The 16,642-nt window shown below is 39.0% G+C and overlaps 1 protein-coding gene across 12 annotated transcripts in view; it reads left to right on the top strand.

The window, feature by feature from the left end:
• LOC138738423 (HMG box transcription factor BBX) overlaps positions 1–16,642 on the top strand; it is a 285,557-nt gene that overhangs the window by 67,043 nt on the left and 201,872 nt on the right. For 7 of the 12 annotated variants that reach the window (XM_069888607.1, XM_069888615.1, XM_069888604.1 and 4 more), the window contains one exon: positions 5,499–5,574. The gene's annotated coding sequence lies outside the window, so the exon portion shown is untranslated. Of the gene's footprint in view, positions 1–4,896; positions 5,006–5,498; positions 5,575–16,642 lie in introns of all 12 variants that reach the window. The other 5 variants (XM_069888602.1, XM_069888612.1, XM_069888608.1 and 2 more) reach the window with 2 other exon arrangements.

The raw sequence follows: 16,642 nt of genomic DNA, 5'->3' as shown, positions 1-16,642 counted from the left end.
CTGTCTCCTTTCCTCCAATTCTGCATTCACAGAGCTACCCCCTTATTCCAAACAATTCCCGCTTTTTCTTTCCTGCCCTCCTAACCATGCCACCTATTGCCTCATCTGTTGGCCAGTGCTCCTCTACTTGCTCCTTCTTCCCTCCTCCCCTGTCCTTTTATTCAGGCACTTGCCTGCTTTTTGCTCATACTTGACAAAGGCCCCAAGCCTGAAACGTTGGTTATATATCTTTGCCTCCCTATGAATGCTGTGTGACCTGCTAACATTCTCCAGCACTTCCGTGTATGAACATAAATTACCTAATCACTGATTTGGCAAGATTGCATTGCACTTTTGTATATTTTGAAGATTATATCTGTTGAGATTCCTTTCACAGACTTTTAATATTTGTTAATTAAGTATCGTGATATTATTAATTTAAATTACATTTCAGTTGTCAACCACCATCCCAGCTTCCTTTTCATAGGCTTGTATAGAATTATCTACAGCCTGACTGCAAAAATTCTATTTGAAATGTCAACCTACCTCTACTTTCTGAAGCTGATTGTTGTGTCTTTCGGGCACTAATGATTAAAGATACTGTCTTTCTCCTGTTGAGGAAAAGTGAAATAAAATTTCTTATGCAAAATGTGGGAATAAACATTGTTTTGTTTCTGCACTCGTTTATCCATGCATTTGCCTTGGATGGGATGTTGTTTATGGATTCTTAATGCCAAATTTTCACCTCTGAAACAACAAATCTATTCTGATTCATAATTTATGTGAAAGATCTTAGAGTATAGGAGAAGCTCTAAATAAAAAGGAACTATTAAATTATCAAAGTACAAGCAAATTCAGGGAACAGGTTATGAAAATTAAACAGCTGTAAAAATTGTTTAAGACCATCAGAAAGCAAAAGAATTACCTTTCCAAAATAAGAGTTAAAGATGAAGAAAGACAAGTGGCCTCCATAGCAATGGACATTACAAATACTTTAGAGCCGATGTAATACATTTTGAAATGTTATTACTGTTGCATTGTGGGAAAGCAGCAAGTCAACTTCTGCACAACGAACTCCCAGAATACCTGTGTTTGGGCCCTGTTGGGCGTAAATATAATCAAAGGTATTAGGGAAAATTCCATTGCTCTTCTTCCAAACAGTGTTGTGAGATGTTTTTAAATCCACACAGGTAGTAATATAAGCCAAGCCAAAGAAGAAGATCAGAGTGATTTCCTCTTTCTGATCTCTACCTACACTGCCTCAGTAGTTGAGCCCACTATTCTGTCCTCTCTAGGACATCAACCAGATCGAGTCAATTGCATGTTTTCTGAGGAAAGACCCACTGATCAGAGTCAACATTTCCTAAAAAGGTACAGCATTGTGGCTGCTTAGTTCTGTGCGCATTGTACCATATATATGTATATATCTATATATATATAGATAGATATTTGGACAGCACAGCCACAGCAAAAACACCTTTTGAGCTTTCTGTCAATCCAGCTGCTCAGCCAAAGACTAATTCCTTCTTGCTGCTCTTGGGAGGGGAGAAATCCAAGCCCAGAACATTTGCAGCACTGCACTGTCTATGAGCTTTCAGTAGGTGGCAGGCGTTGGCAACATTCAGTCAATTAAATGATACCGAAATTCACTCGAGGTTCCAAATTCCAAATTACTTGATATAAAACTGATGTGACATGGGTGGGATATGGGTAGTAATAAACCTTAAGTCTCCAAGCACCTTTTGACTCTGGGAGAGAGGCACCAATGGACCTGTCCCGTCACCATAATGTAGTGAAAAGATAATGCTGAAAATTGTATTGTGATCAGCTGAGTTCCTCCAGCATTGTGTTTTTACTTCAATCACAGACTTTCATGTTTTCATGTTTTCACAGACTTTCATGTTTTACTCCTGTCTACTGCAAAACTCTGTGGACTCTCTTCGAGGGATGCCTGTCCTGAAGAAGTTCTCCTTTGCTCTCCTTAGGGAGTTCTGTGGGATTTTCTCTCACTGTTCCCTGCCTGTAATCTCAAGCTCTACGACTATGTACACATAAAGTACACTATTTAACCTGCTGAGTTTCTACAGCACTGTGTTTTTACCATCATGTTGCGGACAGCAATGGGTCAGGCCAGGCAGAACCTTTGAGATAATGCAAGTACTCTGACTTGATTAGCTTTTTTCTAAAGTCTTTCTTTTTCTTATTTATATAACAAAGTTCATTACTTAATTTTCAATTTTGCTTGTATTTGGAAAATCACTTTTTAAACTTCTTCCCATATTCCTTCTTTTTGAATATTTTGTTTTGATTTTATCGACAAACAGTACCAAAATTACCATCACAAATAAATAATTATATGTGAATTAATTGTTGATACATGTTCCAAATATAGCCCTTATTCCGCCTCCCCCCAACAAAACCCTAAAAAATGAAGAAAAGGGAAGAAAGAAGAAAGAAAAAAAGGACAGAGAAAAAGAAGAGAAGAAAAAAGGAAAAGAAAAGAAAGGAGCTGTCGAGATCTGGAATCCAATTCAACAAAAAAGGGGCCCAATTATTTTTGTCTAGTTGTCAATAAAAGGAAGAAAAATAAATAGAATAAATATTATATTTATTAAGTATTCAACCATACGCTTTGTAGGTAAGGTTCCCGTAGCTGCACAAATGTGTTGTTCTTAAGACTCAAATTGTAAATAGTTTTCTCTAGGGGAACATAATGCATTTCAACATCCCAACGGGCTATTTCCAAAAGAGAATCAGACTTCCAGGTAACTGCAATTCATTTCCTGGCCACTGCCAATTCAATTTTAAGAAACTAACTGGTACTTAGATAGCCTCATTTTAGGTCTTAATATCCAGAATATTTCCTATGAGAAACAATTCTGGACTTAGAGGCAATTGTTTCCCAATAATTTGATTTAGTAAAACTCTTAAATTTCCTCAAAAGGGTTTCAATTTGGAGCATGACCAGGTAGAATGTAAGAATGTACCTTTTTCTTCACTGCACCTAAAACATATTTCAGAAAGGTTAGAGTTTAATTTATGTAATTTTTGCAGGGTAAAATAGATCTGATGCAAAAAATTATTTTGCACCAGGCTATATTTTACATTAATTGTATTGGTCATACAATCATGAGCTTCCACCCATATTCCTATCAGGAAATCAATCTTTAATTGGGATTAATGATTATGCATTGGTGGGATATATTAGAATATGGTGGGATATATTAGAATATGAGTACTAACAAAGTTAAGAGAAAATCTGGAATGTGGTGTAATTGTGATCTAGGGTAAGGACTGACAATAATGAAAAATGGGCTTTAATTAATCTGCAACCAACTGTCCTTAAAAGAAGCAAAAACCCTGGCAGTATGTAAGTATGTAAAAATTTAAGAGTTTTACTAAATCAAATTATTGGGAAACAATTGCCTCTAAGTCCACACTTTATTCAAGGTTATTTGTATACATTTTTGTATGACATAGTCCCCTCATTACAGGGCACCATAATGTTTGGGTCATTTGGTTTCATAGGTGATTGTGAGTACTCGGGTATGTTTAATTGCTTCATTGGTGCAGATATAGAGTTAGGTTTGTTTCTAAGCTTTAGATCACCTTTGGAATCTGTAGTTGCCATCTTTCAACATGAGGACCAGAGTTGTGCCAATGAAAGTCAAAGAAGCCTTTATGAGGCCGAAAAACAAGATTAGAACAGTAAGAGACATCAACAAGACCTCAGAATTTCCAAAATCAATAGTTTGGAACATCACGAGAAGGAAGGAACATAAAGGTGAGCTCAGTAATCACAAAGGGACTGGTAGGCCAAGGAAGACCTCCACTGGTGATGACAGAAGAATTCTCATCATAATGAAGAAAAATCCCCAAGCCTATGTCTGACAAATCAGAAATACCTTTCAGGAGGGAGGTGTGGATGTGTCCATGACTGTTGTCTGCAGAAGGCTTCATGAACAGAAATACAGAGGCTACACTGCAAGATGCAAACAATGGCAAAGGTGGTAGCTTTGGATCTTGGTCAGTTCCTTTACACCTCCACACTTTGCTCTTGCCATCACTCTTTAGTTAAATATACATATTAAAATCTAATCAATATAAATTGAAATGTAAATATTCCAAGTATAACAGCCACTTATTAATAAAAATATTATAATTATCATGCGAAAGATACATAATCTTTTCCATTATTAAACAATATTTCATCTCATTATGCCATCTATTAATATCAATCATACTTGTATCTTTCCATGTACTAGCAATACATTATTTTGCTACGGATAAAGCTAAATATACAAAAGCAAGCTGGAATTTATCTAATCCCAAACCTTTCAGAGGTTGCAAACAACCCAATAAAAATACTGTTGGATCTAAAACTATTTTAATCTTCTCTTGCCATCACTCTGATGCAGGCTAATCTTGGTCTCATCCATCCACAAGAACTCTTCCCAGAATCCTGCAGGCTCTTTGAAATACTTCTTGGCAAAATGCAATACGGTTGTCCTTTCTGTAACTAACTAGTGGTTTGCATCTTGCTGGGCGACGAACTTGCACATGTAGCGCAATCAAAGGGTATGAGGAGAACATATAACTCAATGTCGCTTCAAAGCAGAACATTCATTTTATGTAACCATATCTGTGTAGCAGTATTAAACATGTCAAACCATGAGCTGGTTGTCAAAACATCAACAGTTTGCATGTTGCCAGCAAAATTTAATTCCATTAACTTAAATGGATCAAATTTCCAAGGCAGAGCACATGATGTTATGATATAATGTGAATTTCTAGACCAATATTGCCTTTTTTCAATGTCATTGTTTCCCCTACTTTGTTTTCCGGTTTGATATAAAACAAAGAGTTACTTCCATCTCAAACCTTGATGCTCAATAACAATTCTTCACTCTGATTTAGAAATCCAGAGTGACTTTGCATCTTCCCACAGATCTCCTGTAAAGATCATGGTGACAAACTGGTTCTCTAATTACAAGTTGCAATGAAATGTTCCACAGAATGGACAAATGTGAGTAAGTAATTGGCACAATTTGCTTGTCACCAAGGGGGAAAACCCAGCCGAAAAGCACTTAAATGACTTTATTTTGTATCATCTTCAAAAGCCAATGTTTGGTAAAGAAAGCCAATGTGTATTCAAATACTTCATTCTGTGGGAACCCTATCAATTTAAGCAGAAAGAATCGGAAAAGTTCTTTGTAAAGGCATTCATTTAAAACCTGTTCCTTCTTTCCAAATAACTTGCCTGAGATTAACTTTGTCAAGGGATTTATAAGGCCATTTGGTCATTTGTAATTATTTTCATATTTTGAAAATAAAGAGAACAGCTTTAGATGTGGGAAATCTGAAAACACTAGAAACACTGCAGGTCAGGCAGCAATAATGGAATGAGAAGTAGAGTTAACATTGAAGTCTTGAGTGTTAATCCTGTTTCACCTTCCACAGAAGCAGCTTTTTCCTTGCATTTCTGTTCTTGTTGACTATTTGTTTTACTAATTTTTCAGGATGCAAGCTCTTTCGGTGGTTCTGGAATTTATTGCTTATCCATAGTGGGCCTTGAGGAAGTCCATTCTGATGAAGGTACTCTCGCAATGTTGTTGGATGGGAAGGTCTAGGATTGAGACTTAGTAAGTCTGAAGATACAGCAATTTATTTCTCAATCGGATTAGTGAAATTTGTTGGCGGAGTCCACATTCTCTTGCGTCTGCTATTCTTTCCTTTATTTGATCTAGTGGCTGCAAGTTAGTTTTGTGAAATAGCCTGTAACCACACACAACTAATTAGAAGATCTTCAGGGGTCAAAGAGCATCAAAAGGAGAAAAGGAATGGTTGACGTTTCAAGCAGAAACCTTTCGTCAAGTCTTGATAAAGAGTTTTGACGCAAAATGTTGGCCATTCAGTTTCCCCCACTGATGCTGCTTGACCCACTGACCTTCCTCCAGCCATTTATATTTACTTTCAGATTCCATCATCTGCAGTCTTCTGTGTGTAGCCTGTAGACATAGTTTAGGGCAAATTAATATTTTGGAGTACCACTCAAATTGAGATTTTTTTTTCTGGATAGAACTGAGTTGTTGGATGGGGAAAAGGGTTTGGAGTGTCAGGAATCTGAAGACCACATACCTGTAATTAAGCAATAATGAATGATGGATGCCATGCTTGAACCTAAAATCAGCTCTCAGTTTACCTTAATATATTCTGCAAGTGGTCAGTTTTCCTCTTTTTGTTACCACTTCCTTTCGAATGAATTGTGAAGGGCAATACTGATTTATGATATCTTAATTTTTTAGAGGAATCAAATCTAGCCAGTTTTATTTTAAATTCATCAAGGTAATGTCATGCTCAAAATTAAGTGAATCTACTAAAGGGATTTATTCATTAAGATACCTTGAATGAGCGGTCACATGTATTGTGGGCAACCCCCTCAGCAGCCCTCAGACAATACAGAGAAGATGTTCAGCGATTCTCTGATCTACTATTTGTATCAAACTAGAAGGGAAATAACATAAAAGTTAAACAACTCATTTTGTTTTAGGATTTAGCACAAACTTTCACACTGAATATTTCTTTACCACCCCCCCCCACCCCCAGTTTAAAGTAAATGTAATGTATTAATGCTGAGGTACATACAGCCCCACAACAATCTAGTGCGTGAAGAATCATTTCAATGTTAAACTTCTTGAGTGCTGTGCGAGTTTTCCATTATATGTGAAGCCTCACTGTCAACTTCTACAAATTCCAACCTGTGATCCTTTGCCACACAAAGCATATTCAGATATTTAAACTTGGATTATCTTATTAGTTAAGAAAAGAAACCTTATGTAATTCAGTAGATTATCCCAGTTTATTCTAAACTTTCTAGGCTGAAAATATTGGAGTAGTATTGGTAAATCTTGTTTCTACCCTGTTCATGCTTATAAAATCTCTATTTTTTGAAAATGTAGACATGCAGCACAGTAACAGACCCTTTCGGCCCATGAGCCCGTGCCACCCAATTATAACCTAATAACCTCCAACCTGCTACATTGTGAAGGGTGGGAGGAATCTGGAGCACCCAGAGGAAACACACAAAGACACAAGGGGAACGTACAAACTCCTTATAGACAGCGCGGGATTCAAACCACAATCCTGGTTGCAGGTGCTGTTACAGCGATGCAGTGGCCACTAAGCTGACGGTGGCACCCATAATGAAAATGTGAATTGTTCTTTACCATTGGAGGTCCCCTATTTAAAAGGATCTCAATGGAGATGGCTGAAATTCCTCGTGCAAATCAAGGTGAAATAGTTACCTAAGTCCAACTTGCATTTCTTTTCAAAGTTTTTATCAATTCCTCAGCTTCTTCTCAATCACTGGGCAGTACTTGCCAAATGGCTACTTCCAGGTGTGCTTAAGCCTCTCAATTAAAATCCTACAACTGCTGAGGAGACATGTTGCATGCGTTAACAGTTTCCACCACCACTTTTTTATTTCAATAGAGTCTGAACAGTGGACTGATCACATTAGGAATTTTAGCTATCGACCTTCACGAGACTTTTCGACAATACCACTTTAGAATAGGATGAAGAAGCAGACAGAACTGGAACTAAAATTGGAAAAGAAAGCTCTGTGTCCCCCTGAAGAATGGACCTCCTGCATAGCCGCGGCTGAGATGAGAAGGAACCTATCCAAGGTGAAGCCACACAAGACAGCGGGACCAGACAACATACCTAGTCAGGTACTGAAGGACTGTGCAGACCAATTGATGGAGACCTTCACGGACAACTTCAACACCTCACTGCAGCACCCATTGTTCCCTTAGGGTTCAAGACAGCCACCATCATCCTGGTTTCAAAGAAGGTGACAGTAACAGACCTCAGTGACTACCGCCCTATGGCACTGACCTCCACCATTATTAAATGCTTCAAGCATCTGGTGATGGAATGCATTAAAGCACACCTCCCAGAGAAGCTAGACCCATTTCAATTCACCTTTCCACCAACAATGCTACAGCCTTGTCCCTTCACTCTGTCTTAACCCTCCTGTAGAACGATGTCTCATATGCCAGGCTGCAGTTCATTGACTTCAGCTTGGCATTTAATACAATTATCCCCAGAGGCTGATGGAGAAGCTGTCCTCTCTAGGACTCTCAGTAACAGGATTCTGGAATTCCTAACAGAAAGGTCACAGCCTGCTCTTGTTCACATTGCTGACCCACGACTGGATCACCAGATCCAGCTCCAACAGTGTCAATAAGTTTTCAGATGAAACCACAGTTGGGCCTTATCAACAACAGGCAATGAGTTGAACTACAGCGAAGAGGTGGAAAATCTCCTGATGGTGTGAAAGTAATAACCTAAGTTTCAACATGGACAAATGGAGGAGATGATTGTAGACTTCAGGAGGACCAGGACACCACCCTTCAATGCACATTAACTACTCTGTGGTAGAGTGAATGGAGAGTACCAAGTTTCTTGGAGTTCACTTAACTAGTGACCTATTGTGGACTCTCAACATCTCCTCACTTGCCAGGAAGGCACAACAGCAACGGCACTACCTGATAAGATTGAAGTGGCTACTGGCCACCATCATGCCAACCTTCGACAGGAGTTCTATCGAGAGCGTCCTGACTGGCTGCATCACAATATGATATGGTTGTTGAAGAGAAATGGATCAGAGGTCAATCCACAGGACCATAAGGGTGGCAGAGAGGATCACTGGAGCCTCCCTCCCTCCCCCCCACCCCCACATTGAAGTGATCTATTGCCTAACGAGGGCAAGCAAAATCATTGATGACCCCCTCCACCCTACACATAGCATCTCTCAGCTAGTCTTGTCGGGAAAGAGATAAAAAGAAAATCTAATCCCGCTGCCAAAACCGAAGCTGTTTTCAAAGAACGGAGAAAAAAAATCCCTGTCGCAATCTTCTTGTTCCCAACCACACATCATAAATGTTAGATATTGAACTATTATAAAAAGGTTGCAAATTAAAAATTACATCTATTAAATTCTTGTCAAAGCTCTTAGGAAATGTATGTAATTGAGATTGAAAAAAATCTCTAATCTGTAAATAACAAAAATAAGTATTTAGTAAACTGTATTTAACTGAGTTTTTCATAAGAAACAAGACTTCCTTCAATAAATAGATCTTTAAAGTGTTTAATTTCTAATCTATACCATTTTTAAAAGCTACATCGATCTTGGAAGGTTTAAAGAAATAATTAGAAAAAGGACTAGAAAGAGAAAATTTCAGTAAACCAAAATATTTTCTAAACTGTATCCAAATTCTTAAAGTATGTTTAACCACTGGATTGTCAGTTAATTTATTTAAAGATAAGGGAAGTGAAGATCCAAGAAGAAAGATAATAGAAAATATTGTAACAGATTCCAAAATGACCCATACTGACAATCTTCACGGTTAATATAATATGACCAAAACATGACTGCCCAATAATAGAACTTAAAGTTCTTATTTGTAATAGTTCTATTATAAAGGCTAAACCTCTATTCTTTTTAAGTTTTATTTCCATATATAAGAAGACAAGATTGAATCAAGAAAATCAAAGAAAGACGGGAATAAAACCAGGCAAAGTCTGAAAAATTTAAGTTTGATATTCATTTTAATAGAATTGATTTGACCAATCAACCAGTTTGATAACGTCCCTCTCATGTATTTCAAGTAAGAAATTTTTCTTTAAATAAGTCTTTATAATTCTTAGTAATTGTTACACCCCGAATAAGAAAATTGATTTCTTACAATTTTAAAAGGAATTTATTGATGCCAAATTATACAAAGGAAAGAGTTCACTTTTATGTAAATTCAACTCATAACTTGAAAATTGACTAAAATGAGAAAGTAAAGAAAGCCCAGAAGCCAATGAGGTCTCAAGATTAGAAATAAAAAACAATAGATCATCAACATAGAGCGAAACTTTATGATCAGTGCCCTTCCTTAAAATATCTTGGAAAGCGATAGGTAAAGTTTCTAGAGCTGTGGTTCTCAATCTTTTTTCTTTCCAGTCACATCCCACTTTAAGTAATCCCTATGCCGTAAATGCTCTGCGATTAGTAAGGGATTATTTTAGGTGGTGTGTGAGTGGGAAGGAAAGGTTGAGAATCACTGCTCTAGACCCAATTGTCACTGAAATATTTTGCTTGAGAAAAATTGTCATTGGCCCATTTCCTTTGGAGTTGTGAAACCGTGCACATAACGAGTCACTGAGGTACAATGAAAGCAGTGTTTTTCAAACTGTTTTACCTCACTCTAGAACAGTGGAATTCAACCTTTTTCTTTCCACCCACATACCACAATCCCTTACTAATCACAGAGCACTGATGGCATAGGGATTACTTAAAGTGGTATGTGAGTGGAAAGAAAAAGGTTGAGAACCACTGATCTAGAGTGAAGTAAAAAAGCAATGAACTTAAAGGGCATCCTTGTCTGGTTCCACTTTGGATTCTGAAAATTAGCTAGAAAGCAAGCAAAAGGGGATAGATATAATAATTTAATCCACTGAATAAAGTCTGCCCCAAAATTAATTTTTTCTAAAGTCTTAAATCTTCTTTGGCTTGGCTTCGTGGACGAAGATTTATGGAGGGGGTAAAAAGTCCACGTCAGCTGCAGGCTCGTTTGTGGCTGACAAGTCCGATGCGGGACAGGCAGACACGATTGCAGCGGTTGCAAGGGAAAATTGGTTGGTTGGGGTTGGGTGTTGGGTTTTTCCTCCTTTGCCTTTTATCAGTGAGGTGGGCTCTGCGGTCTTCTTCAAAGGAGGTTGCTGCCCGCCAAACTGTGAGGCGCCAAGATGCACGGTTTGAGGCGTTATCAGCCCACTGGCGGTGGTTAATGTGGCAGGCACCAAGAGATTTCTTTAGGCAGTCCTTGTACCTTTTCTTTGGTGCACCTCTGTCACAGTGGCCAGTGGAGAGCTCGCCATATAACACGATCTTGGGAAGGCGATGGTCCTCCATTCTGGAGACGTGACCCACCCAGCGCAGCTGGATCTTCAGCAGCGTGGACTCGATGCTGTCGACCTCTGCCATCTCGAGTACTTCGACGTTAGGGATGAAAGCGCTCCAATGGATGTTGAGGCTGGAGCGGAGACAACGCTGGTGGAAGCGTTCTAGGAGCCGTAGGTGGTGCCGGTAGAGGACCCATGATTCGGAGCCGAACAGGAGTGTGGGTATGACAAATAAATAATTCCATTATATCCAGTCAAAAGCATCCAGAGATATCCACATTCCGAAACCTCCTCAGAAGGGGAGTATGAAATATTTAAATTCTGTATATTGAAATGGGAGAACCAATTTTTAATAAATCTAGTCTGATCATCAGATACACTAAGTGACAAAATATTTTCACGTCTACGAGCCAAAATTTTGGATAAAATTTTGGTATCAACAATAAGTTAAGAAATTGGCCTATATGAAGAGCAGTTGACTGGGTTTTTATTCTTTTTAAGAATAAGCGAAGTAGAAGCTTCATAAAAAGACTGTGGCAACTTGCCCAACTTAAAAGAATCAGAAAAAAATAGATGAGGTGTAAATAATGTGGACAAAGCCTTATAAAATGTGGTGATACACCACTAGCTGACTGCAGGGGGCGACCAGTGTATCTGCAGAAAGATTACGGAGGACAGGCCACACTTGGCCAGCTGTCAATCAGCCAACCTGAATGGATCAAGCCCCAGCCGGTTGGCTGCCAATCATCCGCCAGGATAGAAGCCACATCTGGCCCCTCAAGGTCACTCACTCGGAGTGCGGCTGAATACAGCTGAAGACTTTAAGTAGAATAAAGCCTATTATTCAGTCTTTACGAATCTTGTGCATCACATAAAATTCTCCCAGAAAAACCATCTGGACCTGGTGCTTTCCCAGTGTGTAATGAACATATTACAGCCTGCAGCTGACGTGGACATTACCCCTCAATTAATCTTCGTCCACGAAGCCAAGCCAAAGAAAGATAGAAGAAGAAAGAAGAAGAATGAACATATAGCTTCAGCAATTTCCTCATAAAATAAGTTGATCTAATTGCTTTTGAGTAGCAGCAGAAAGCACAGGAAAATTCAATTTATCTAAAAAATTATTATTACAATGTTATTCTTGGGAGAATCAGAACTATAAATTATAACTAATAACTGAAAAAAAGATATTAAAAAAATCAAAATCTATAAACACTTAACTCATTAAGACCTTATTCTATTAGTTAAACACTAAAAGATTCAGAAAGTGAAACAGCTACAGAAAATTAGGGAAACATTTATTCAGATGGAAAGATAACAGATGGTAGATCTTTCAAAAATTTCTTCAATGAAACAGAATCTCTTCTTAGAATTGTCCTTCAGTGTGATCTGAAGGCATGCTGGGAAAAGCAGAGATGGCTTAATACCTTGATTGTAGAATTCCAACATGATCTTCTTATATTTAACACATTCACTTGTAACCTCAGGTGAATTATCCTCGACAATCCACATCTTCTGATGTTTGGAGTCAATCATTCTTCTACATAAAGGTTCATGCATTAAAAGTTCCTTAGTTTGAAATCCATGGGATCACAGTATAACCGATCGAGGTCTCTGACTAGGAGTTGGTTTAGGATCCCGTGATCTGTGTGCACGATCTTTCACAGGGAGAGTCAGTAGAACTTTAGGTCCAAACAATTCCAACAGAAAACTTGCAAAGAATGTAATAATTTTTTCACCCTCAGTTGATTCTTCCAAGTCCATAATATGTAAGTTATTTCTTCTGCTTCTGTTTTCAAGGTTAATAATCTTCTGCATCAATTTTTCATTAGCCTTTGATAGCTTTTTACATAGCTCTCACATATCATCCATTCTGCCATCCAAAACAGGCACAATTGGTTCATTACCATGAACATTTATCATGTTCTTCTAAGGTTCTTGAAAAGTATTCTATTTTGCATCCTCCTGCTTAAACTCCTTTCTGAATTGTTGTAATTCGACAGAGGATTCTTTTCTATGTTGACGAAGCAATTCCATAACAGATTCCAAAGACGCAGGAAGATCCTCTTCTTTTCCAGTTCCTTTAGTACTCCATGTAGCCATGTTAAAGACAGTTAAAGTCGTTAACCAAATAAATTCAGTAAGCAATGTGAAGTTTAAGAATAAGGTCTTAAAAAGGTTGGAGACAGTAAGGTGTTAGAACAACTTCAAAAAGCTGCTACTCCATCAGCAGCCAGTCCCCCACAGTATTTTTTTAAATAAAACTACTGTCGGCTCCATTTACAGGCCGTTTAATGCCTGCATGGCGCTGACGGCAATTGCACTGGGCGCTTGGACCCCATAGGAATGCTGGGACTCTGCTCCCCGCTCTCAGTGGGTCTGCACCAACGGCCGTGCTGCCGTTACAGCATCTCCGGCAGTGCCCTCATTTTCATTCACACCTCTAACTTAACTGATCAAATTAAAGACATAGGAGGAGAAATGTGTCAAGTCAAACTTGATGGATGCTCCATCACTAAAGCATCACAAATGTATTGACCAAATTTCCACTGGCCTCTGAGGCAGAGTTCCAGAGATTCAGGGTTCTCCAATCTCCTCAGTCTTAAATGATCTCCTATCCTGTCACTATGCCTATTAGTCCTCGACTCTCTCGCTGAGAGAAGCATCTTCTCAGCATTTACCCCAGAGGACTCCTAATGATTTTATACTCAGTGAGTCATGGTCATAACAACACAGAAACAAGCTCCTCAGTCACCCCATTGCATCAAGGGTCAGGCACCCACCTCCACTCATCCCACTTTCATTTTCCTCACATTCCAATCAACTTCCTCAGATTCTACCACTCACCTGTACACTAGGGACAATTTTCAGTGGATTATTAAACTATTAACCCATACCGCTGAGACGTGGAAGGAAATCAGAGCACCCAGAGAAACCAGGGAGAACGCGCAAACTCCACCCAGACAGCATCGAATACCAGGCTGTCAGGCAGCAGCTCCTGTCACTCCTCTTTCTTTTCTAAAAGCCAGCAGGCACTGGCTCCTTCCAACCAGTATTTCTGTGGTGACAACTCTCTTACTCCTGGAATCAAATTAGTGGCCCGTCGCTGCATCTGAAGGATAGAACATCAGAACTCCAATGCTGGTGGAAGTTGTTTATAGTAGTAATGATGTAGGATATAATGTAAACAAGGAAATTAGAAGCAGTGTATGTAACAAAGGAAATCATGAGTGACTTTAATCTAAATATAGATGGGACAAATCAAATTAGTACTAATAACATAGAGCTGAATTCCTACAATCGATATAAGACGAATTTCGAAGCGTATTGAATGACTGACTGCATTACTGAAGAACATTGTGAAATGAGAGAGCATTGTTGATAAACAATCTTGTTGTAAGGGAGTCCCTAGGAAATTGTAACATAGAATTTAATATTGAGACTAAAAGTAATAGAATTCAATCTGAAACTAGGGTTTTCAATCAAAACAAAGGAAACTATAAATGTATCAGGGGCATCTTATTCAGCGAAGCTACATTATAGATTATGATAGTGGACTGGCAATGGTTAATATATAAAGAAATAATTCGGAGCCGAACAGGAGTGTGGGTATGACAACGGCTCTGTATACGCTTATCTTTGTGAGGTTTTTCAGTTGGCTCCTAGAACGCTTCCACCAGCGTTGTCTCCGCTCCATCCTCAACATCCATTGGAGCGCTTACATCCCTAACGTCGAAGTACTCGAGATGGCAGAGGTCGACAGCATCGAGTCCACGCTGCTGAAGATCCAGCTGCGCTGGATGGGTCACGTCTCCAGAATGGAGGACCATCGCCTTCCCAAGATCGTGTTATATGGCGAGCTCTCCACTGGCCACCGTGACAGAGGTGCACCAAAGAAAAGGTACAAGGACTGCCTAAAGAAATCTCTTGGTGCCTGCCACATTGACCACCGCCAGTGGGCTGATAACGCCTCAAACCGTGCATCTTGGCGCCTCACAGTTTGGCGGGCAGCAACCTCCTTTGAAGAAGACCGCAGAGCCCACCTCACTGACAAAAGGCAAAGGAGGAAAAACCCAACACCCAACCCCAACCAACCAATTTTCCCCTGCAGCCGCTGCAACCGTGTCTGCCTGTCCCGCATCGGACTTGTCAGCCACCAACGAGCCTGCAGCTGACGTGGACTTTTTACCCCCTCCATAAATCTTCGTCCGCAAAGCCAAGCCAAAGAAGAAGAAAGAAATAATACATTATTTGCCATAAATATGCATTCATTTAAGACACAAAAACAACAGGCTAGGTGATCCACATAATGGATAAAATAAATATACTATTAAATCTAGGAAGAGGCTTTTAAGTTAATAGGCAAAGCAGAGGTGTGGATTATTTTAGAATTAAAAACAGTTTGACAAAGAAATTGATAAAGGGAAGAATAGAGGCAGAGCGCTGGAGTAACCGGTGAGAAACGTACAAACAGACTGTCAGAACATCAATAAGGGGTGTGTAAAAAGGAAAATATTGGCAAGAGCAAATGCGAGCCTCTTGCAGACAGAAACTGGGACATTGGTAAAAGAAACGGAAGAGGAATTAATCAAATACTTTGTGTCAGTTCCTCACAAAACAAACAGGGCTTCAGATCAAACAGGAAGTAAAAGAAATGAACATGCATAGAGTAAAACTACTTGAGAAGTTTGGCAACCTAAAAACTGATAAATCCTGAGGGGTTAATGATTACCAAGTGGTCCTGGTTGAAACCTTCAATAGACATCAGTGAGTAGATTATTACTGAGTAAGTGCTGTTTGATGTTGACAAAAGGCTTCCATCACTTCACTGATGATGGAGGGTAGACAATTGGTTGGTAATTAGCCAGATAGGATTAATCCTGTTCTTTTGTGAATTGAATGTAGCTGGGTAATTTTCCACATTACTAGTTGATGCTGGTGTAGAACAGTTTGCCCAGTGTGGTAGCTAGTTCTGAAGAGCAGGTTTCCATAACTGCATCTGGCTTTATTGGCTTTGCTGTATCCAGCCATTTCTTGCTATTAAGTGAAGTGAATCAACTGTCTTCTACAATGGTCATGATCTCAAATGGAAGTCAAAAAGGATCATTTATTTGACATTTCTTGCTGAATATAGTTACTAAATCCATTACCCTCAAAATCATTTAGACCATAAGACATAGGAACAGAAATAGGCCATTCAGCCCATCAAGTCTACCCTGCCATTTAATCATGAGCTGATCCATTTTCCCACTCAGCTCCACTGCCAGCCTTCTCCACTACTTCCACCCCAAAGTCTTAAATCACGAGCACCTCTGATGTTAGCCTCTAGCAAAGATGGACAATCATTCAGTCACATTAGGATGGTACAAACAAGTACCAGCATAAACTGGATGAGATATTCTTTCAGATCTACATCAAGGACTCTGATGTAACAGTTTCACAGACCATCAAGAACATTTAGTTTGCAATCATTCCTTCAAACTCAGCATGCAAATCATTTCAAGGGTGCTTTTGTGCAAAATAAATTCTCTTTGGATAAATAGCTCAATGTATTCTGAAGCTATTGCCATCACCATCAATGCCCAGCAAGTTAGTTATTATTTTATAAAATTCTAAATTGAAATACTAACACCCCCAATCTTAAACTCCAAGGCTTCCAATCTAGTAGCTTGTATTTGAGCTTCCATTTAGCCCTATTCCAACCCTTAGT

The sequence above is a fragment of the Narcine bancroftii genome, chromosome 7 (assembly GCF_036971445.1).
Source record: "Narcine bancroftii isolate sNarBan1 chromosome 7, sNarBan1.hap1, whole genome shotgun sequence".
NCBI lineage: Eukaryota > Metazoa > Chordata > Chondrichthyes > Torpediniformes > Narcinidae > Narcine > Narcine bancroftii.
Note: the sequence above shows the minus strand (reverse complement) of the source record. Positions and strands in the feature narration are given on the sequence as shown.